Source organism: Plecotus auritus, assembly GCF_963455305.1.
Source record: "Plecotus auritus genome assembly, chromosome: X".
NCBI lineage: Eukaryota > Metazoa > Chordata > Mammalia > Chiroptera > Vespertilionidae > Plecotus > Plecotus auritus.
The window spans coordinates 45,117,814-45,141,231 of NC_137784.1; the positions used below are offsets into that span (position 1 = coordinate 45,117,814).

At 38.0% G+C, this 23,418-nt stretch overlaps 1 pseudogene across 1 annotated transcript; it reads right to left on the reverse strand.

Moving 5' to 3' along the window:
* Window positions 1-18,273: 18,273 nt before the first annotated feature.
* LOC308240111 (bolA-like protein 3) lies at window positions 18,274-18,842 on the reverse strand (annotated as a pseudogene). Its single transcript has 2 exons — window positions 18,624-18,842; window positions 18,274-18,390 (listed from the first exon to the last, which is right to left on the reverse strand). The product of its transcript is annotated as a bolA-like protein 3 (transcript).
* Between the last annotated feature and the right edge of the window lie 4,576 nt (window positions 18,843-23,418).

Here is a 23,418-nt window from a genome sequence, read left to right on the forward strand (position 1 = left end):
AAACTAGAAAGACCAATCAGAAAGGATATATGCACTCCTATGTTCATAGTGGCACAATTCACCCTAGCTAAGATTTGGAAACAGCCTAAGTGCCCATCAGCAGATGAGTGGATTAAAAATCTGTGGTACATCTACACAATAGAATACTATGCTGTGGTAAAAAAAAAAAAAAAAAGGAATTCTTACCATTTGCAACAGCATAGATGGAACTGGACAGCATTATGCTAAGTGAAATAAGTCAGAGAAAGTTAAATATCACATGATCTCACTCATTTATGGAAATTAATGAAGAACATAAACTGGTGAACAAAAGCAGATCCAGAGACAGAGAAGCATCGATCAGACTGTCAAACCTCAGAGGGAAGGTAGGGAAGGGTTGGGGTAAGGAGGAGAAATCAACCAAAGCACTTGTATGCATGCATATAAGCCTAACCAATGGACACAGACAATAGGGGGGTGAGGGCATGAGTGGGGGGTTTGGGGAATAAGGACACATATGTAATACCTTAATCAATAAAGAAATTAAAAAACACATATGGGACAGAAGCTGAGTGGAAAAACCAAGCTGGTGGCATAGGTAAACACCTGAACTTTCTGCCTCGCACAACCACTTCAAAACTACAACTAAAAGACAAAACGGGTATTATCCAGAACCACGAGAAGGCTGGCTGAGTGGAAATTCTACAACTAGAAGGAAAGAGAAAAGCACACTGAGACTCGGAGGACACGAGCGGAGGTGCATAAGTGAAGTGCCAGAGGTATGGAGGCACGTGCGCGGAAAGGGCTGGCAACTGAGTACGCTGTTTTCTTTTTCAATTGGGAGGGAGACACAAGCTCCCAACTACTCTGAATTCCAGTTCAGGGTGGGACTCTAGGGACCCAGACTCATATGGGGAGAACCTGGACTGTCTGGCATTGGGTGGAACTCGAGGGCAGCTTTCTCTCCGAGGTGCTTGCAGTGATCATTGTTCCTGCATGGTGCCGCAAAACACAGACACAGGACCTCTTCCAGGCAGGGCTGACAGTCAGCCATTGCTGTTTGCTCCACCCTGGTGATTCCTGAGACCCCGCCCCACCCAATTTGTGCGCAGAGGCTTTTGCATATGAATGGCCTGGCCCTTTGCAATCTGAAACCTAACATACTGCAGCTGGGTCAAAGAGCCCCAGAGCCTCCAAAAGAAGACCCAAGGCTCTACAGCAGCTTGCATTGCTTCACAGCTGGGCCTCATCTGGGCACATCCAAACCCCAAACAAAGAGAAGGAATCTGAAGATCTCTCTGTAGCTCCTGCTGGGTGGCCTCTCTCCTTGGAGATCCGAGAACCAATATACCCAGTGGTCAGAGAGAGACCATCCAGACTACAAATCTTCAGATACATAAGAGACACACTCAGGGGGCAGACTCTGAGCGCCAAAGCCCCACTGAAGCAACTCTTGCCCCATAAGGGTGTCTCCAGCACAGAAGATCTCCCTTCATAGACATAACTGATCCTCACAACCAATTGGCCTGGAGGTCAATTCCTCCCAGTGATACCAACAACAATCAAGGCTTAACTACAAAAGACTGTGAACACAGCCCACAAAGGGATGCACCAAGAGTGTCCACCACAGGTAATTAGGGAGGCTGAGCCACTGGGCCCTATAGAACACCTAGCACACAAAGCCACACTATCAACACAAAGAAGCAGCCAAAATGCAGAGACAAAGAAACAGGTCACAAATGAAATAAATGGAGTAAAGCAAACTACTGGATATACAGTTCAAAACCACAGTTATAAGATTACTCAAGAATCTTCTAGAAACCACAGATAAATTTAGTGAGACTCTCGAGGATATGAAAAAGGACCAACTAGGAATTAAGCATACACTGACTGAAATAAAGCATAATATACAGAGATCCAACAGGAGACTAGAGGATCCCAAGAATCAAGTCAAAGATTTGAAATATGAAGAAGCAAAAAACACCCAACCAGAAAAGAAAAAAGAATCCAAAAATATGAAGATAGTGTAAGGAGCCTCTGGGACAACTTCCAAATTATGGGGATGCCAGAAGAAGAGAGAGAGCAAGATATTGAAAATCTATTTGAAGAAATAATGACAGAAAACTTCCCCTACCTGGTGAAAGAATAGACTTACAAGTCCAGGAAGCGCAGAGAACCCCAAACAAAAGGAATCCAAAGAGGACCACACCAAGACACATCATAATTAAAATGCCAAGGGCAAGAGACAAAGAGAGAATATTGAAAGCAGCAAGAGAAAAACAGTTAGTTACCTACAAAAGAGTACCCATACGACTGTCAGCTGATTTATCAACAAAAACTATGCAGGCCAGAAGGGAGTGGCAAGAAATATTCAAAATGTTGAATACCAAGAACCTACAACCAAGATTACTCTACCCAGCAAAGCTATCATTTAGAATTGAAGGTCAGATAAAGAGCTTCACAGATAAGAAAATGCTAAAGGAATTCATCACCACCAAATCAGTATCATATGAAATGCTGAAGGGTATTCTTTAAGAAGAGGAAGAAGAAGAAAAAGGTAGAGACAAAAACTATGAACGAAGTGACAACCAATACATATGTATCAACAAGTGAATCTAAAAATCAAGTGAATAAAAAGTCTGATGAACAGAATAAACTGGTGAATATAATAGGATCAGGGGCATAGAAAGGGAGTGGACTGACAATTCTCAGGGAAAACGGGTGTGGGGGTGTTGGAAGAGACTGGACAAAAATCATACACCTATGGATGAGGACAGTGGAGGGCGGGAGTTTAGGGCAGAGGGTGGGGTGCTAACCGAATAAAGGGGAGCTATGGGTGGGGGGAAGAGCAACAACTGTAATAATCTGAACAATAAAGATTTATTAGAAAAAATCAACAAGGAAATATTAATCTTAAACATCACACTAGATCAGATCTACTTAATTGGTATTTACAGAACATTTTATCACAGAGCTACATTATATACATTCTTCTCAAGTGCACATGGAACACTCTCAAAGATAGACCACACGTTAAGACACAAAATAAGTATTTACAAGTTCAAGAAGGCTAAAATCATATATATATATATATATATATATATATATATATATATATATATATATCAATGAAACCAAGATTTGGTTCTTTGAAAAGAAAACAAGATTGATGAATCTTTAGCCAGACTTGCCAAGAAACAAAGGAAGGGGACCAAAATAAATTAAACCAGAAATAAAAAAGGAGATGTAATAACTAACATCAATAAAAAACAAAGGATTGTAAGAAAATACTATGAACAACTATATGACAACAAATTTGACAACCTGGGTGAAATGGCCAAATTCCTAGAAACACATACTATTCCATAACTCAAACCGGAAGAATCAGAAAACTTGAAAAGACCAATAAGAACTAATTAAATTGAAGCAGTATTCAAAAAACCCCAGCAAACAAAATTCCTTGACTAGATGGCTATATAGGCGAGGTGTACCAAACATTCAAAAAAGAGCTAACACCTATCCTCCTCAAATTATTTCCAAAAAAAATTCAAGACAAAGACTTCTAAGCTCTTTCCATGAGACCAGCATTACCTTAATTTCAAAGCCAGATAAAGACACTACAAATAAAGAAAATTATAGGCCAATATCTCTGATGAACATAGGTGGTAAAATCTTCAACAAAATATTAGCAAATCAGACCAGCAATACATTAAAATGATCAAACACCATGACCAAGTGGGATTTATTCTGGGGATGCAAGGCTGGTACAATATTCAGAAATCAATAAATGTGACACATCACACAGACAAGCTGAAGGATAAAATTCACATGATCATATCAATAGATGCAGAAAATGCATTTGACAAAATTCAGTACCCATTTTTGGTAAAAACTCAGTAAGGTGGGAATAGAGGGATCATAACTCAACACAATGAAGGCCATATATGACAAACCTACAGCCAAGATCATACTTAATGGGCAAAAAGTAAAAGCATTTCGCTTAACATCAGGAAAAAACAGGGATGTCCACTTTCACTACTCTTATTCGACATAGTATTGGAAGCCTTAGCCACAGCGATCCAACAAGAAGAAAACATGAAAGTTATCCAAATTGGAAAGGAGGAAGTGAAATTGCCATTATTTGCAGAAGACATGATATTGTGCATAGAAAACCCTAAAGATTCTACCAAAAAAACCCTTCTAGATTTAATAAATGAATCCAGAAAAGCAGCAGGATACAAAAATAACCTCCAGAAATCAGTGGCATTTTTATACACCAATAATGAACTCTCAGAAAGAGAAACTAAAAAAAAAAAAAAAAAAATCTCATTTACCATTGCAACAAGAAAAAAAAAACACCTAGGAATAAATTTAATCACAAAGTAAAAAAACAACAACTGTTCTCAAAAAATATAGGACATTGAAAACAAATAGAGGAAGATACAAATAAGTAGAAGCATATACTGTGTTCATTGATTGGAATAATTAACAACTCAACACCAGGGAAGACAAACAATCCAATTAAAAAATGGGCAAAGGACCTGAATAGACACTTCTCCAAAGAGGACATACAAATGGCCAAGAGACATATGAAAAAGTACTCAAAGTCACTCATCATCAGAAAGATAGAATTAAAATTACAATGAGATATCACTACACACCTGCCAGAATGGCTACCATCAATAAACCAACAAATGCTGGTGAGATTGTGAAAAAAAAGGAAACCCAGTACACTTCTAGTGGGAATGTAGACTGTTACACCCACTGTGGAAAACAGTATGGAGTTACCTCAAAAAATTAAAGATGGAACTGTCTTTTGACCCAGAAATCCCACTTCTGGGAATATATCCTAAGAAACCCAAAACATCAATGCAGCCTTTTGTTCATAGCAGCGTTATTTATAATAATTAAGATCTAGAATAAGCCCAAGTCCCCATCAATAAATGAGTGGATAAAAAACTGGTACAGCTGCCAGAGAGAGACAGAAAGTTACCTACAAGGGATCTCCCATTAGAATATCAACTAATTTCTCAACAGAAACACACCAGGCCTGAAGGGAATGGAATGAAATATACAAACTGATGCAAAGCAAGGGACTGAATCCAAGAATACTATACCCAGCAAGGCTATCATTCAAAATCGAAGGTGCAATCAGGAGCTTCACAGACAAATAAAGGGCTAAGAGAATTTATTACCATAAAGCCAGCAATGCAAGAAATGCTAAAGGGACTGCTGTAAAAAGAAGAAACACAAAGGCAAGAAGAAACACAAACATTAAGAATAAAAATGACAACAAACAAGTACTTATCAATAATAACATTAAACGTAAATGGATTAAATGCTCCAATGAAAAGACATAGGGAAGCTAAATGGATAAGAAAAAACGACCCATATATTTTCTGTCTGCAAGAGACCTACCCCAGAACAAAGGATTCACACAGACTGATAGTGAAGGGATGGAAAAAAATTTTTCAGGCAAATGGAAATGAAAAAAAAAGCTGGGGTAGCAGTACTTATATCTGACAAAATAGACCTCAAAGTAAAGGCCATAACAAGAGATAAGGAAGGCCACTACATAATACTAAACGGAGCAATTCAACAAGAAGATATAACTCTGGTAAACATATATGCACCCAATACAGGAACAACCAAATACATTAAACAACTTCTGGGAGATATCAAAGGAGAGATTGATAGCATTATAGTCATAGTAGGAAACTTTAATACCACACTGACACCACTGGATAATCCTTTGAACAAAAAATCAGCAAAGAAATAGCAATCCTAAATGACTCACTAGATCAGATGGACCTAATAGACATCTTCAGAATATTTCACCCCAAAGCCACAGAATATACATTCTTCTCAAGTGCACATGGGACATATTCAAAGATACACCACATATTAGGACAGAGGCAAAGTCTCTTCAAATTCAAGAGGATAGAAATCATAATAAACATCTTCTCAGATCACAATAGCATAAAACTAGAAATCAACTACAATAAAAACAATGAAAAAATCAAACACTTGGAGGCTAAATAGCATGCTATTAAATAATTATTGGGTTACCAAAGAGATCAAAGAAGAAATAAAAAAAATCCTGGAAACCAATGACAATGAAAACATAACAATGCAAAATCAATGGGACATAATGAAAGCAGTCCTGAGAGGGAAGTTCATAGATCTACAAGCCTACCTCAAAAAAAAAAAAAACAAGAAAAAATGGTAATAAAGTATCTAACCTTGTAACTTAAAGAATAAGAAAGAGAGCAACAAGAAAAGCCCACAGTACCCAGAAGGAAGGAGATAATAAAACCAGAGCAGAAATAAACGACATAGAGACAAAAACAAAAAACAAACAAACAAACAAAAAAACAATACAAAAGATCAATGAAACCAATAGCTGGTTCTTTCAAAGTATAAACAAGATTGATGAACCTCTAGTCAGGCTCACCAAGAAACAAAGAGAGAGGACCCAAATAAACAAAATCAGAAATGAAAGAGGTGAAGTAACAACTGTCCCCACTGATATACAAAGGATTAAAAAAAAAATGCCACGAACAACTCTACTTCAAAAAACTGGACAACCTGGATGAAATGAACACATTCCTAGAAAAAGACAAGCTTCCAAAACTCAGTCAGGAAGAATAAAAAATCCTGAATAGGCCGATAACTACTGATGAAGTTGAAACAGTAATCAAAATGCTTCCAGCAGACAAAAGCCCTGGACCAGATGGCTTCACATGGGAGTTTCACTGAACATTCAAAGAAGAATTAAAACCAATCCTTCTCAGACTATTCCAAAATATTCAAGAGGAAGGCACATTTCCAAGCTCTTTCTATGAAGCCAGCATTACCTTAATCCCAACATCAGATAAAGACACCGCAAGAAAGAGAATTACAGGCCAATATCCCTGATGAACATAGATGCTAAAATCCTCAACAAAATTATAGCAATCCGGATCCAGCATTACATTAGAAAGATCATACACCATGACCAAGTGGGATTTTTTCCAGGGATGCAAGACTGGTACAATATCTGCAAATCAATAATGGTGATACATAAATAAGCAAATTAAGAGACTAAAATCAAATAATCATATCAATTGATGCAGAAAAGGCATTTGACAAAGTACAATACCCTTTTCTGATAAAAATGCTCAGCAAACTGGAAATCGAAGGATCACACCTCAACATAATAAAAGCCTTATATGACAAACCTACAGCCAACATTTCCCTTAAGAACAGGAACAAGACAGGGATGCCCGCTTTCACCACTTCTGTTCGACATAGTACTGGAAGTACTAGCCATTGAATTAGACAAAAAGAAGAAAAAAAAGCATCCAAATTGGAAAAGAAGAAGGAAATTGTCATTATTCGCAGATGACATGATATTGTACATAGAAAACCCTAAAGACTCCATCAAAAATTATTAGACCTAATAAATGAATTCAACAATGTAGCAGGATACAAAATTAACGCCAAGAAATCTATGGCATTTTTATACACCAATAGTGAACCTACAGAAAGAGATATTAAAAAACAATCCCATTTACCATTTCACACACAAAAAAAATTAAGCTACGTAGGAATAAACTTAACTACGGAGGTAAAAGACTGCTACTCAGAAAACTACAAGACGTTGAAAGAAGAGAGAGAAAGACACAAACAGATGAAAGAACATACCGTGTTCATGGATTGGTAGAACCAACATCATTAAAATGTCCATACTACCCAAAGCAATCTATAGATTCAATGCACTCCCCATTAGAATATCAATGGCATAGTCCTAACCGGTTTGGCTCAGTAGATAGTCAGCCTGCAGACTGAAGGGTCCCAAGTTCCATTCCAGTCAAGGGCATGTACCTTGGTTGGGGGCACATCCCCAGTAGGAGGTGTGCAGGAGACAGCTGATCAATGTTTCTCTCCCATCGATGTTTCTAACTCTCTATCCCTCTCCCTTCCTCTCTGTTAAAAATAAATAAAATATATTTAAAATAAAATAAAATTTCTGGTGGTCGCATAAAGAAAGAAACAACTGAAATAAATTAAAAATAATACCAATGGCATATTTCACAGATCTAGAACAAACTCTCCAAAAATTCATCTGGAATAAAAAAAGACCCCAAGTAGGTGCAGTGATCCTGAGAAAGAAGAACAAAGTAGGAGGTATCTCAATACCAGATATCAAGCTGTATTACAAAGACACTGTTCTCAAAACTGCCAGGTAGTGGCACAAGAACAGACATATAGATCAATGGAATAGAATAGAAAACCCAGAAATCGAGCCAAACCACTATGCTCAATTAATATTTGACAAAGGAGGCATGAACATACAATGGAGTGAAGACAGTCTCTTCAATAAATGGTGTTGGGAAAAATGGACAGATACATGCAAAAAAAATAAAATTAGACCACCAACTTACACCATACACAAAAATAAACTCAAAATGTATAAAGCAGTTAAATGTAAGATAGGAAACCATAAAAATATTAGAGGAATCCAAAGGCAACAAAATCTCAGACATATGCCAAAACAATTTCTTCACCAATACAGCTCCTAGGGCAATGGAAGCTAAAGAGAAAATAAACAAATGGGACTACATCAAAATAAAAAGCTTTTGCTCAGCAAAAGAAACCATCAGCAAAACAACAAGAAAGCCCACTGTATGGGAGAACATATTTGCAAATGTTATCACTGATAAAGGTTTAATCTCCAACATCTACAGCAGGGGTGGGCAAACTTTTTGACTCGAGGGCCACAATGGGTTCTTAAACTGGACCAGAGGGCCGGAACAAAAGCATGGATGGAGTGTTTGTGTGAACTAATATAAATTCAAAGTAAACATCATTACATAAAAGGGTACGATCTTTTTTTTTTATTTCAATAGTTTTATTCATTTCAAACATTTTAACAAGAAGAATGTAAACACTAATTATTATAATTTGAAACTTCAAAAAATGGAGGAATCATAGCACAATAACATACCTTATATTGAAGATGGCAAAGGCAAAATAAAATTGCCTAACAAAGGAAAGGTACAAAAGCCTTTCAAATTAAACTTAAATATAATAAAATAATTTAAAACTAAAACAAATAGAAAAGAACAAAATGTGTAAACAGTAAATGAAACATTTTCTTTAGTGCAACTTCCAAATTATGCCAGGGATGTAGATGTAGATGGCAATGTAGACTGGGTTGAAAGGTTTTTGCTCTTTAAAACATCAACTTCAGTGGGAACAGTGTTGTTGGTCTCTTTTTTAGCTAATGCTCTGATACTGTGCTCTCCAGGGGCGTGTCTCCCTACATCACCACGATAAGGTGTCTACGCATTCCCAGGGTGATGTCGGGGGATGCGTCCGTGGGCATTACAAGGAGCCTCTGGAAGATTGAGAGGTTGTTCCTTCTACTGAATGGGCGGATATAAATCCGCCCACTCAGAAGAAGGAGCTGCAGCCGTGTTTCCCAACGTTGCCATGTTAACACTGCTGCTGGTGAAGGAGCGGAGGGGAGAGCAAGAGAACCCTCTGCTCTTTCGGCTCTGCAGGCCAGATAGAACAGCCGAACAGGCCGGATTGTCCTAGGGCAATAGAAACTAAAGAGAAAATAAACAAATGGGACTACATCAAAATAAAAAGCTTCTGTACAGCAAAAGAAACCATCAACAAAACAACAAGAAAGACCACTGCATGGGAGAACATATTTGCCAATGTTATCTCAGATAAGGGTTTAATCTCCAATATTTACAGGGAACTCATACAACTTAACAAAAGGAAGATAAATGATCCAATAAAAAATTGGGCAACAGACCTAAATAGATCCTTTTTTAAAGAAGACATAAGGAAGGCCAGGACACATATGAAAACATGCTCAAAATCACTAATTATCCGAGATATGCAAATCAAAACGACAGTCAGGTACCATCTCACACCTGTCAGAATGGCTATCATCAACAAATCAACAAATGACAAGTGCTGGTGAGGATGCGGAGAAAAAGGAACCCTACTTCACTGCTGGTGGGAATGCTGACTGGTGCAGCCACTGTGGAGAACAGTATGGAGTTTCCTCAAAAAAACTAAAAATGGAACTCCCATTTGACCCACTGATCCCATTTCTAGGAATATATCATAAGAAACTAGAAACACCAATCAAAAAGGATATATGCACCCCTATGTTCATAGCAGCACAATTTACTATAGCTAAGATTTGGAACCAGCCTAAGTGCCCATGTTCAGATGAGTGGATTAAAATACTTTGGTACATCTACACAATTGAATACTATGCTGCTGTAAAAAGGAAGGTACTCCTACCATTTGCAACAGCATGGATGGAGCTTGAGAGCATTATGCTAAGTGAAGTAAGTCAGTCAGAGAAAGATAAATATCATATGATGTCACTCATTTGTGGATTATAATGAACAACATAAACCGATGAACAAAAACAGATCCAGAGACAGAGAAGCATAGATCACTTGCTCAAACCTCAGAGGGAAGGTAGTGGAGGGTGGGGATAAGTGGGAGAGATTAACCAAAGGACTTATATGCATGCATATAAGTATAACCAATGGACACAGAGAACAGGGGGTGAGGGTGAAGGCAGGATTTGGGGGGGTTGGGGGGCTATGGGGAGATAAGCACACATTTGTAATGCCTTAATCAATAAAGGGAAAAAAGAGTGAATCAAAGGTAAACTATGATTATTATGTGTTAATATAGCTCCATCAATTGTACAAATGTACCACTCTGGTTGGGGACATTCATAATGGGGCCACGCATGTGTGGTGTTGAGGGGTATATGGGAAATCTAATATGCTGTGGCTCTAAACCTTCTCTAAAAATTAAAGTCTTTAGAAAGGCAACAACAACGAAAAATGATAAGAAAGGGAAATTTGAACACTATTTGGTAGTAAGAAATTATTGTTAATATAGTTAAGTGGTTGTGTATAGTTTTTTCAATAGCATTCTTAAATTTTACAGATACTTACCAACGAATTTCATGTAAAACGTTATAATTGCTTTGAAATAATTCGGTGTTTTGTGGAAGAGTAGAGAGAGGAGTACATCTGTGCACAGATGACATTGGCTCTGTATTGACAATTGTTAGGTTGAGTGCTTGGTTTGTGGGGTTATTATTTGTTTATTATACTAATCTGTTTACTTTTGGAATTATGAAAGTTTCTGTAATAAAAAGTTAAAAACAAACAAACAAAAAAACCTGTGGTACATTTACACAATGGAATACTATGTGTCTGAAAAAGGAGGATCTGTTACCCTTTGTGACAGCATTGATGGACCTGAAGATTGTTATGCTAAGTGAAATAAGCCAGTCAGAGAAAGAAAAATATCACATGATCTCACTTATATGTGGAATCTAATGAACAAAATAAAGTGAGGAAAAAAAATAGGTCCACTGGCCTGGATGCATGAAACAGACTAACAGATCTCTGAGGAGAGGGGCTTGGGGGGGATGGGAAGAGACTAACCAAAGAACATATATGCATATATGCATAGCCCATTGGTACAAATAATAGTGTTGTGAAGGCCTGGGGTTGAACAGGGCCTGGGTGGAAGTGGGCAAAGGGTGTGGGAAATACTGGATATCTGTAATACTGTCAAAAATTAAAAAATAACCACCTTGCACTCTTTTGGATTGCTAATTTGTTGAGTTTACCTTTATCTTTTATATTTCATGGTTGAAAGCAGGTTCAGGAACGCATTTTACAATCATGCATTACTAAATGTGACATGCTTTTTTGTGATCTGCTTGGCTTTTTTTCACTGAAGCAATGATATAGTGTTAAAGCAACAGGATTGCAACAGATACTTAAGATAATTTTTTTCCCATATTTAAGGTGGCCAAGTAGTAAATAAAAATATTGGAATTTAATTATATCCCCATCTTTATATCTCACTTCCTTCCACAAAAAGAATTTCATGAAGTTACAGAGATACACACATTGAAAAAAATGATAAAATGAAAGAATAAATAGGAACAAATAGAATGTAAGTGCATAAAATATGATAATGCCAGTGATGGGGACAAAAAATAAATTATTGCATAATTGCTAGTGATAGCCACAAATCTATCTCTGAGTTTCTTAGCAGCCAAAGTAAGAATGATATGTCAAAATCAATCAGGCTTTTCATAGGATTCATAGAGGGTGAGAGAAAATCAGTTTCTCAGAATGCCCATGTCTTTAAAAAAAAATTCTAGGTGACATCAAGAAAATGACAGAGTAGGCGAACTCATTCCCACACCCTTAAAGAAACATTGAAAAACATGCAAAAACATATAGAATCAACTTTGTCAGAACTCTGGAAAAGAGTCATAGATTTAAAGCAATGAAGAGAATTTCAATCGGGAAACTATTTTTTCTTAATTAAATTAATTGGGGTGACATTGGTTAATAAGATCATATAGGTTCCAAGATACATCATCTGTATATCGCATTGTGTGCCCACCAACCAAAGTCAATCTCCTTCCATCACCATGTATATGACCTCATTTACCCTTTACTACCTCCATCCCCTTCTCTCTGGTGACCACTACACTGTTGTCTGTGTCTGAGTTTTTGTTTGTTTGTCTTGTTTGTTCATTTGTTACTTTCAGTTTTATATAACAAATATGAGTGAAATCATATGGTTCTTGACTTTTTCCTATCTGACTTATTTTGCTTAGCATGATATTCTCAATATACATCCATGTAGTTGCAAATGGCAATATTTCATCTTTTGTTATGGCTGAGTAGTAAGACATTCTTGTGAGAAATTCTTGTAGGAAAGTTTGTAGAGTTTTTACGATCCCTCACCCCACCTCCTACCCAGCTTGGCAATAGTCTTGAAGATAGCAACTGGATTTGCAGAGGGGGACCCTGGTCCCTGGTTCCAGAAGAAGCACTACAGACCTTATTTGCAAATATTATATAGGTTCATTTTAATATCCTTAGGGGCTAACTTACAGACTGATTTGAGGTGTTCATTTCTGTTTTGCCTAAGTTGGGATTCTCCTGGGCATTGCTTGTAAACATTGTAAGATAGGCTAATGAACAACCCACAGATGGCTTGGGCAAAAGACTACTGAGATATGAAATAGGCATCCTGACTCCTTGGAGAAATGACTGGGAGAGAGTTTCCATGGGCATTTAGGACATTGAAAAGTACCTGTGTATGTGAAGGAATTTAGAAAGCCACACATGTACATAGGGCATGATGCATGCTAAGAAAAAAACTTGGAAAGACCTCAGTCTTTCACCTTGGACTAATTCCTACTTTCAATGCTTAAAATGTGCAGTCTATGTGTTGAAGAAAGGGCCCAGCACACAGCCAATCTGCAAAAACAGAAGACATGAGTGTTTTCTGTTTGCTTGCTTGCTTGCTTAGCTTCTGACATTTTCAGAAATATGTTCACACTAGGTAGAAAAAAACTAAGAAACTTAAGCTTCAGTGGCCACACACAAGAAGAAATATATCTCTGCAAAAATAGTCAGGCAAAGTCACTATACAGACTGTGACAGTTTTAAGAAAGACATAAGAGCAAACCCTGGGGGAATAATGGTAATCATATTTTCAGAATTATCATGATATAATATTTAAATGTTCACTTTTCAACAACAACAAAAAATCATAAGGCATACAAGGAAACAAGAAAATGGGCCCAATCTTATAGACAGACACAACAGTAGGATGATTACCAGAGGGAAAGGAGGGTGGAAGAGGTATCAGAGGGGCATAAATGGTGATGCAAGGAGACTTGACTTGGGGTGGTGAACACATAATTCAATATATAGATGATGTGTTATAGAATTGCACACCTGAAACCTATATAATTTTAATAATCAATGTCACCCCAATAAATTCAATTGAAAAAAGAAATACTAGTAAAAGAAAATAATTTGACAAAAACCATCCCTGTGCAAGCCAAGACATTGAACTTACTAAACAAAGACTTTAAAAGAACTGTCTTAAATATACTAAAAAAAAATAAATAAAGGAAACCATGGATAAAGAACTAAAGGACACCAATCAGGAAAATGATGTATGAACACTATCAATATTGAAGTATCCAGTCAGAGAAGCATACAAAAAGAATGAAACATATACCATTAAGCAGACCACCAGACATCTTACTGGAATCACAAAAGGAGGAGAAAGAAACAAAGGGAGGAAAGTATATTTGATGAAATAATAGCTAAAAACTTCCCAAATTTGACGAAAAACATAATTCTATATAGCCAATAAAATCAAGGAATTCCAAGTAGGATAATGTGAATGAAACCCACAATCAGATACATTTTAATAAAACTGGCAATAGACAAAGACAAAGAGAGAAATTTGAAAACAGCAAGAGAAAAGCAATTGATCACCTATAAGGGATTCTATAGAATAAACAGCTTATTCTTTTTTTTCCATTGTGAAGTTATTTTCATATTACTATAATTAGAAAGTTATATGTGGGAGACAGTTTGGCTCCATGTGGATATATCATTTCTTTTTAAGCTTTAATGATGCATAATTGACAGATAATATTGTCAGATATTTAAAGTGTACAACCTGGTAATTTGAAATATACATATATTGTGAAAGAATGCCCACCATCAAGTTACTTAACATACCCATCACCATACATATTTTTTTTGTGTGGAAACACAAGTTGTACTCTCTTAGAAAATTTCCCTTAAACGGCACAGTCATCAACTATAGTCACCAGGCCTTATTCATTTTTGTTGTGGAGCGAGCGCAAGTAAAGACCACTGGAGCCCAGACCAAATTAAAATTTAGGGAGCCTTTATTAGCCGGCCAGCTGGCCAGCCAGCTGGCTGGCGACTGTTCTGCTTTTCTCCACACAGGGAGTCCAGAGAGCAGCCCCGACCCTTTGTGCAGGACCACTTTTAAGCACATTAACCACACCCTGTTTTTGCAGAGCAAGTAACCCAAGACAAAACAGTTTTTCCTAAGCAACGTCAGGATCATGCCATTGACGGCCATGTTATTCACAGGGTCATCCTGTTCTTCAGAAAGCTGACAGTGTTCTGTGAAAGAAGGCCTACGTGCTGGGAAGGGGCCATGAGACCGTATCTCAAGGCCTGGCCTGGTGGCAGCACTGACAACTCTATCTGGGGCATAGTCCACGGCCTCAGTAGTGCTCAAAAATTCCCACTCTCCAACAATTTTGTAGCTGAAAGTTTGTTCCTTTATATCAGCCACTCCCTAGATCCCTCATCCCAAGTCCCAAGCAACAATTATTCTAGTCTCTCTTTCTATGTGCCTGATGTTTTATTTAGATTCCACATATAAGTAATATCATGCAGTATTTATTTTTATCTGTCTAGTTTATTCCACTTAGCATAAGCCCTCCAGATTTATTCATGCTGTCACAATGGAAAGTTTTCCTTCTTTTATAAAGCTGAATAATGTTCTAGTATATATTTCTACACTACATTTTTCTAACTTCAATTTTTATTTTTCAATTACAGTTTACTTTCAATATTATTTTGTACTGGTTTCAGGTGTACAGCATAGTGTTTAGACAATCATATACTTTACAAATTGTTAGCCCTGATATTTCTAGTACTCAACTGGAACCATACATAGTTGTCACTTATTATTGATTATACTAGTGGCCCAATGCACAGATTCGTGCACAATGAAAGGAAATTGATTAGAAGAAATATTTTAATATCGCTATTCACCCTTTCTCTATAATAGAAGTGTCAACCAAATTCATGATGGACAATGACAGATCGAAACACAAGCGTGTGATTGACGCCAGGGAGAGCTTTATATGTATCGTGCATGTGCGAGTCAATGTTTATTTTTAAATTTCCAGTGCACATCATACAAGCCCACGGGTTGGTCGGTCAGACGGTCGGATAGTCGGTCACTTAGCCTTTTATGTATCTAGATTCCCTATGCTGTAATTTATGTAACCATAACTATTTTGTAACTACTAATTTGTACTTCTTAACCCCTTCACCTCTGTCTCCCAGTCCTCCAAACCCTCATGCACTCTGGCAACCACCAGTACACTCTCTATGTCTGAGTCTGTTTTAATTTTGTTTGTTTGCTTACTTTGTTCTTTAGATTCCACATATAAGTGAAATCATATGGTGTTTGTCTCTTTATGAATGACTCATTTCACTGAATAATACCCTCTAGGTCCACCAATACTGTCATAAGTGGCAAGATGTCATTCTTTTTAATGGCTGAGTAATACTCCACTGCACATATCTACAGACACTTTTTATCCACTTGTCTGTTGCTAGACACTAGGGTTGTTTCCATATCTTGGCTATTATAAATAATGCTGCTGTGAACATAGAGATGCATATACACTTTCAAATTAATGTTTTGGGTTTCTTTGAATAAATCCTCAGAAGTGGAATCATTGGGTCATAAGGAAGTTCCTTTTTTAATTTTTTGAGGTAACACCACACTGCTTTCCATAATGGCTTCATCAATCTGCATCCTCACCAACAGTGCACGAGGGTTCTCTTTTCTCCACATCATCACCCACACTTGTTGTTTGTTGATTTATTGATGATAGCCATTCTGGCAGGCATGAGGTGATTATCTCATTGTGGTTTTAATTTGTATTTCTCTGATTATTAGTGACATTGAGCATGTTTTGATATGTCTATTGGCCATCTGTAGACCTCTTTGGAGAAATGGCTATTCATGTCCTTTGCTCATTTTTTAATTGGGTTGCCTTGATGTTCAGTAGTATAATTTCTTTATATATTTTGAAAAGTAACCCCCTTTCAGATGATTACTAGCAAATATGTTCTCGCATTCAGTGGGTTCTATTTTCATATTGTTAATGGTTTCTTGTGCTTTGGAAAAGCTTCTTAGTTTGATGTAGTCCATTTGTTTATTTTTTCCTTGTCTGAGGAATATAGCTGCAATATTGCTAGGAGAAATGTCTAAAATTTTACTGCCTATGTTTCCTTCCTGTATTCTTATGGTTCTGTAACTTATGTTTAAGTTGTTAATCCATTTTGAGTTTATTCTTGTATATGGTTTAAGTTGGTGGCCTAGTTTAATTATTTTGCACATATCTGGCAATTTTCCCAGCACCATTTATTGAATAGACACTTAAAAGCCATAATAATCAAAACAGCATGGTATTGGCATAAAAACTGACATATAGATCAATGGAACAGAATAAAGAAACCAGAAATAAATCCACACCTATATGTATGTTCTTCCTTCCTTTGTCAAATATTAATTGATCATATAGGTGTGGACTTATTTCTGCTTTCTCTATTCTGATCCATTGATCTATATACCAGTTTTTATGCCAATACCATGCTATTTTGATTACTATGGCCTTGAAGGATTGTTTGATATCAGGTAGCATAATTCCTCCAACTTTGTTCTTTTTTTTCAAGATTGCTGAGGCTATTTGGATTCTTTTGTGGTTCCATAATTATTTTGGAATATTTTTTTTCTAATTCTGTGAAATATACCATTGGTATCTTAATAGGAATTGCATTAAATCTGTAGATCACTTTGGGTAGTTTAGACATTTTACTTATGTTAATTCTTCCTATCCATGAACATGGTGCATATTTCCATTTATTTGTATCTTCTTCCATTTTTTTCTTCAGGATCTTACTATTTTCTGAGTACAGGTCTTTTAAACTATTTAATTAAATATATTCCTAGGTATTTTTTCACACAGTTATAAATGACATTGTTTTCTTCGTTTCCCTTTATGATAGTTCATTATTACTATATAAAAATGGGACCAATTTCTAACCTGGCTAGTGTGGCATAGTGGCTGAGCATTGATATACAAACCAGGAGGTCATGGTATGATTCCCAGTCAGGGCACATTCCCTGGTTGTGGGCTCGATCCCCAGTAGGGATAGTGCAGGAGGCAGCTGATCAATGATTCTCTCTTATCATTGATGTTTCTATCTCTCTTTCCCTCTCCCTTCTTCTCTAAAATCAATAAAAAACATGACCAATTTCTGAATATTACTTTTTTTTATCCTGCTATTTTACTGAATTTATTTATCAGTTTTAGGAATTTTTTGATGGAATCCTTAGGGTTCTCTATGTACAATGGCATATCATCTGCAAATAATGACAGTTTTATCTATTTCTTTCCATTTTTTTTAGTTGTCTGTTGCCTTTAATTAACATCTAAATAGATAACATAGTCTTTCATAATTATAATATGGAAATGTCTATGAACAAAATAGTTAATTTTTTTTTTGGCAAATGCCTAGGAAAGAATGGTCAAGTTCATCCAAGGTTTTAAGCAGCAGCCTCTATGCAGCCGGGGCATGGTCAGTATTTGGGGACAGAGGTAAATATCCGCAATCCGTGCATTCCTTTTATTTCTTCTTTTAGTGCCTGATTTACCATCTGGTGCTGCTGGGCAGTCATCTTCTTAAATTCTTCTGACTGGATTTGGATTTCTTTTTTTAAATATATTTTTATTGATTTCAAAGAGGAAGGGAGAGGGAGAGAGATAGAAACATCAATGATGAGAGAGGATCATTGATTGGCTGCCTTCTGCATGCCCCACACTGGGGACCAAGGCCGCAACCCAGGCATGTGCACTTGACTGGGAATCGAACATGGGACCTTTCAGTCCACAGGCCAATGCCCTATCCACTGAGCCAAGCCAGCTAGGGCTGGATTTGGATTTCATACATTGCCCCACAGCCTCCTGAAATGTCAGTGACTTTGATAGTTGTAGCTCAAGGAAAGTTTTCTTTGAGGATTTGGGTTACTTAGAACTCCCCCTCAGTTTGTGAGGCAAACATCCACTGGGTACAGCAAAGAGGAAGCTGGCCCCTGCTGTGCTCACCCCGCAGAACCAGGGGAGTAGAGGCGCTGCTGCAGCTGGGCATGGCCCACGGGACCTGCCGCCCCTATTTCTTTCCAATTTTAATGCCTTTTATTTCTTCTTCTTGTCTGATGGATGTGGTTAGAACTTCCAGTGCTATGTCAAATAAGAATGCTGACAGCAAACATGCCTATCTTGTTCCTAATCATAAGGCAAAAGATTTTACTTTTTCCCAATTGAGTATGATTTTAGCTGTGGGTTTGTCATATATGGCCTTTATTATATTGAGATATGTTCCCTCTATTCTCACTTTGCTCAGAGTTTTTTTTTTAATTTAATAAACCTTTATTGTTCAGATTATTACAATTGTTCCTCTTTTTTTCCCCCATAGCTCCCCTCCACCCGGTTCCCACCCCACCCTCTGCCCTTACCCCTCGCACTGTCCGCATCCATAGGTGTACGATTTTTGTCCAGTCTCTTCCCACACCCCCACACCCCTTTTCCCCCTAGAATTGTCAGTCCACTCCCTTTCTATGCCCCTGATTCTATTATATTCACCAGTTTATTCTGTTCATCAGATTTTTTATTCACTTGATTTTTAGATTCACTTGTTGATACATATGTATTTGTTGTTCATAATTTTTATCTTTACCTTTTTCTTCTTCTTCCTCTTCTTAAAAAATACCTTTCAGCATTTTATATAATACTAGTTTGGTGGTGATGAACTCCTTTAGCTTTTTCTTATCTGTGAAGCTCTATATCTGACCTTCAATTCTAAATGATAGCTTTGCTGGGTAGAGTAATCTTGGTTGTAGATTCTTGCTATTCATCACTTTGAATATTTCTTGCCACTCCCGTCTGGCCTGAATAGTTTCTGTTGATAAATCAGCTGACAGTCGTATGGGTGCTCCCTTGTAGGTAACTAACTGTTTTTCTCTTGATGCTTTTAATATTCTCTCTTTGTCTTTTGCTCTTGGCATTTTAATTATGATGTGGCTTGGTGTGGTCCTCTTTGGGTTCCTTTTGTTTGGGGTTCTCTGTGCTTCCTGAACTTGTACGTCTATTTCTTTCACCAGGTGGGGGAAGTTTTAGGTCATTATTTCTTCAAATAGGTTTTTAGTATCTTGCTCTCTCTCTTCTTCTGGTACCCCCATAATTCAGATGTTGGTACGCTTGAAGTTGTCCCAGAGGCTCCTTACACTATCTTCATATTTTTGGATTCTTTTTTCTTTTTGCTTCCGGTTGGGTGTTTTTTGCTTCTTTATATTTCAAATCTTTGACTTGATTCTTGCGATCCTCTAGTCTGCTGTTAGATCTCTGTATAATATTTTTTATTTCAGTCAGTGTATGCTTAATTTCTAGTTGGTCCTTTATCATATCCTCGAGGGTCTCACTAAATTTATTGGCCTTTTCTAGAAAATTCTTGAAAAACCTTATAACTGTGGTTTTGAACTCTATATCCAGTAGTTTTTTATCCTCCATTTCTTTCATTTGTGATCTGTTTCTTTGTCTCCGCATTTTGGTTGCTTCCCTGAGTTGATAGAGTAGCTTTGTGTGCTAGGGGTCCTATAGGGCCCAGTGGCTCAGCCTCTCCAGTTCCCTGAGGTGGACACACTTGGTGCACCCCTTTGTGGGCTGTGTGCACAGTCTTATTGTAGTTAAGCCTTGATTGTTGTTGGTATCACTGGGAGGAATTGACCTCCAGGCCAATTGGCTGTGAGGATCAGCTGTGTCTACGCCGGGAGAACTTCTGTGCTGGAGACACCCTTATGAGACAAGACTTGCAAGAGCCTCTGTGCTGAGCTTGGATGGGGCAGAGTCTCAGGGTGGAGCAGACATCATTGGTTTCCCATCAGCCCTGCCCTAATAGGCCCCTGTGTCTCAGTGTCCCTTGGTATTCACTGCAAGCACCTCTGAGAGAAAGCCGCCCTCGAGTTCCACCCACTGCCAGACAGTCAGTTTCTGCCCGTATGAGTCTGGGTCCCCAGAGTCTCGCCTGGAACTGGAGTTCAGCACAGTCAGGAGCTTTTGTTTCCCTCCCGCTTGAGAAAGCCAGTCGTGTACTCAGTTGCCAGTCCTCTCCACATGCACATCTCAGTACCTCTGCCTCCTGCAGCTCCTCTGAGTCTCAGTGTGCTTTTCTCTTTCCTTCTAGTTGTAGAATTTCCTCTCAGCCAGCCTTTCTTTGGTTCTGGATGATGTCCGTTTTGTCTTTTAGTTGTTGTTTTGAAATTGTTGTGAGAGGCAGCAGTTTAGATGTTTACCTATGCCACCATCTTGGTTTCTCTCTGCTCAGAGTTGTTATCATAAATGAGTGATGGATTTTGTCAAATGCTTTTTTGCATCTATTGATATGTGATTTTTCTCCCTAATTTTGTTTATATGGTGTAGCACATTGATTGATTTGTGAATATTGTACCAACCTTGCATCACAGGAATAAATACCACTTGATTATGTTATACTGGAGGCCCGGTGCATTAATTTTTTTGCACGGGGGGGAGGTATGTGTGTCCTTCAGCCCAGCTTGCACCCTCTCCTATCTGGGACCCCTTGGGGGATGTCTGACTGCCAGCATTCAAACACCTCTCTCACGATCTGGAACCGCTGGCTCCTAACCACTCACCTGTCTGCCAGCCTGATCACTCCCTAACCACTCTCCTATCAGCCTGATGATGCCTAACTGCTCCCCTGCTGGCCTGATCGCCCCCAACTGCCCTCTCCTGCCAGCCTGATCACCCCCAACTGCTCTCCCCTGCCAGCCAGATCGCCCCCAACTGCCTTCTTGTGCTGGCTCAATTGCCCCCAACTGCCCTCACCTGCTGGCCTGGTCCCCCCCGCTGCCCTCCCCTGCTGGCCTGATCTCGCCCCCAACTGCCTTCCCATGCTGGCCTGATCTCATCCCCAACTGCCCTCCTCTGCTGGCCAATTTGTTTCTGATTGTTCAGTTTCTATGCCAGTCAGCATCAAAAGTTACGCCTCTTAGGCATCCATTGGCTCCTCACACTTCACCCATATTTTATTCTGATTGGTCAGTTTTTATGCTAGTCAGCGTCAAAAGCTCTGCCTCCTAGGCAGCCATTGGCTCCTCACAGTTCACCCAGATTTGGTTCTGATTGGTTGGTTTCTATGCCAGTCAGTGTCTCTGGGCCTATCAATGGGGCTTGATTAGTAAGGTGGGGCTGATCAGCAGCCCCGGTGGAGGCCTGGAGAGAAATGGAGGCGTGGCTGCTGAAGAGAAAGAGAGGCAGGTGCTGATCAACAGCTGCCACAGAGGCTACGTATCAGACCCTGCTTCTCTCTTCAGGCCTCTCTCAGGGCCTGATTTGCAGCCCCCCTCAGCAGTCAGCACTGGGTCTCCATGGCAACCCAGTGCTGACTGCAGGATTGACTTCTGGTTGTTCGAGCCTCCATTGGTGACGGATGCAGGGTTTTTATATATTAGGATATGATCATTTTAATGCATTGCTGGGTTCAGTTTGCTAATATTTTGTTGAGGATTTTTGCTTCTATGTTCATCAGGAATATTGGCCTATAATTTTCTTTCTTTGTAGTATGTTTGTTTGGTTTTAGAATTAAGATAATTCTAAAAGAGCTTGGAAGTCTTCCTTCCTCTTGAATTTTTTGAAATAATTTGAGAAAAATAGGTATTAGTTCTTCCTTGAATGTTTTGTAAAATTCACCTGTGACGCCATCTTGTCCAGTACTTTTGTTTCCTGGTAGTTTTTTTATTACTGTTTCAAATTCACTAGGTGTAATCAGTCTGTTCATATTTTGTTTGCCCTAATTCAATTTTGGAAGATTGTCTATTTCTCAGGCTGCCCAATTTTTTGGTGTATAGTTATTTGTAATATTTTGTTATGATCCTTTGTAATTTTGTGGCATCACTTGTTACATCTCCTTTTTCATTTCTGATTTTACTTATTTGGGGGCTCTCTTCTTTTTTTATGGGTCTGATTAAATGTTTATCCATCTCGTTTATATTTTCAAAGAACCAGTTCTTAGTTTCATTGACATTCTGTATTTTTTTTTTTTAGTCTCTATTTCATTTATCTCCACTCTGATGTATATTATTTCCTTTCCTCTACTTATTTGGGGCTTCATTTGTTTTTTGTTTTTTTTTCTGGTTCCTTTAAGTGTAAGGTTAAATTCTTTATTTGAACATTTCCTTTCTCCTTGAGGTAGGCCTGTATTGCTATGAATCTCCTTCTTAGCACTGCTTTTGCCATGTCAAATAGATTTTGGGTTGTTGTGTGCTCATTTTCATTTGTTTCAAGATAACTTTTGATTGCTTATTTTATGTCATTGTTAACCCATTCATTGCTATAGTAGCATGTTATTTAGCCTCGTTGTGTTTGTGTGTGTTTTCAGTTTTTTCCTGAAATTAATTTCTAGTTTCATTCCATGCTTCATATGATTTACATCTTCTTAAATTTATTGAGAGTTGTGTTGTGTCCTAACATGTGATCTGTCCTAGAGAATGTCCCATGTGTACTTAAAAAATGTATATTTACTGCTTTGGGTTAAAATGCTCTGATAATATCAATTAAATTCATCTGATCTAGTGTGTTGTTTAAAGCCCTGTTGCCTTGCTGATCTTCAGTCTGAAAGATCTATCTATTGATATCAATGGGGGGTTAAA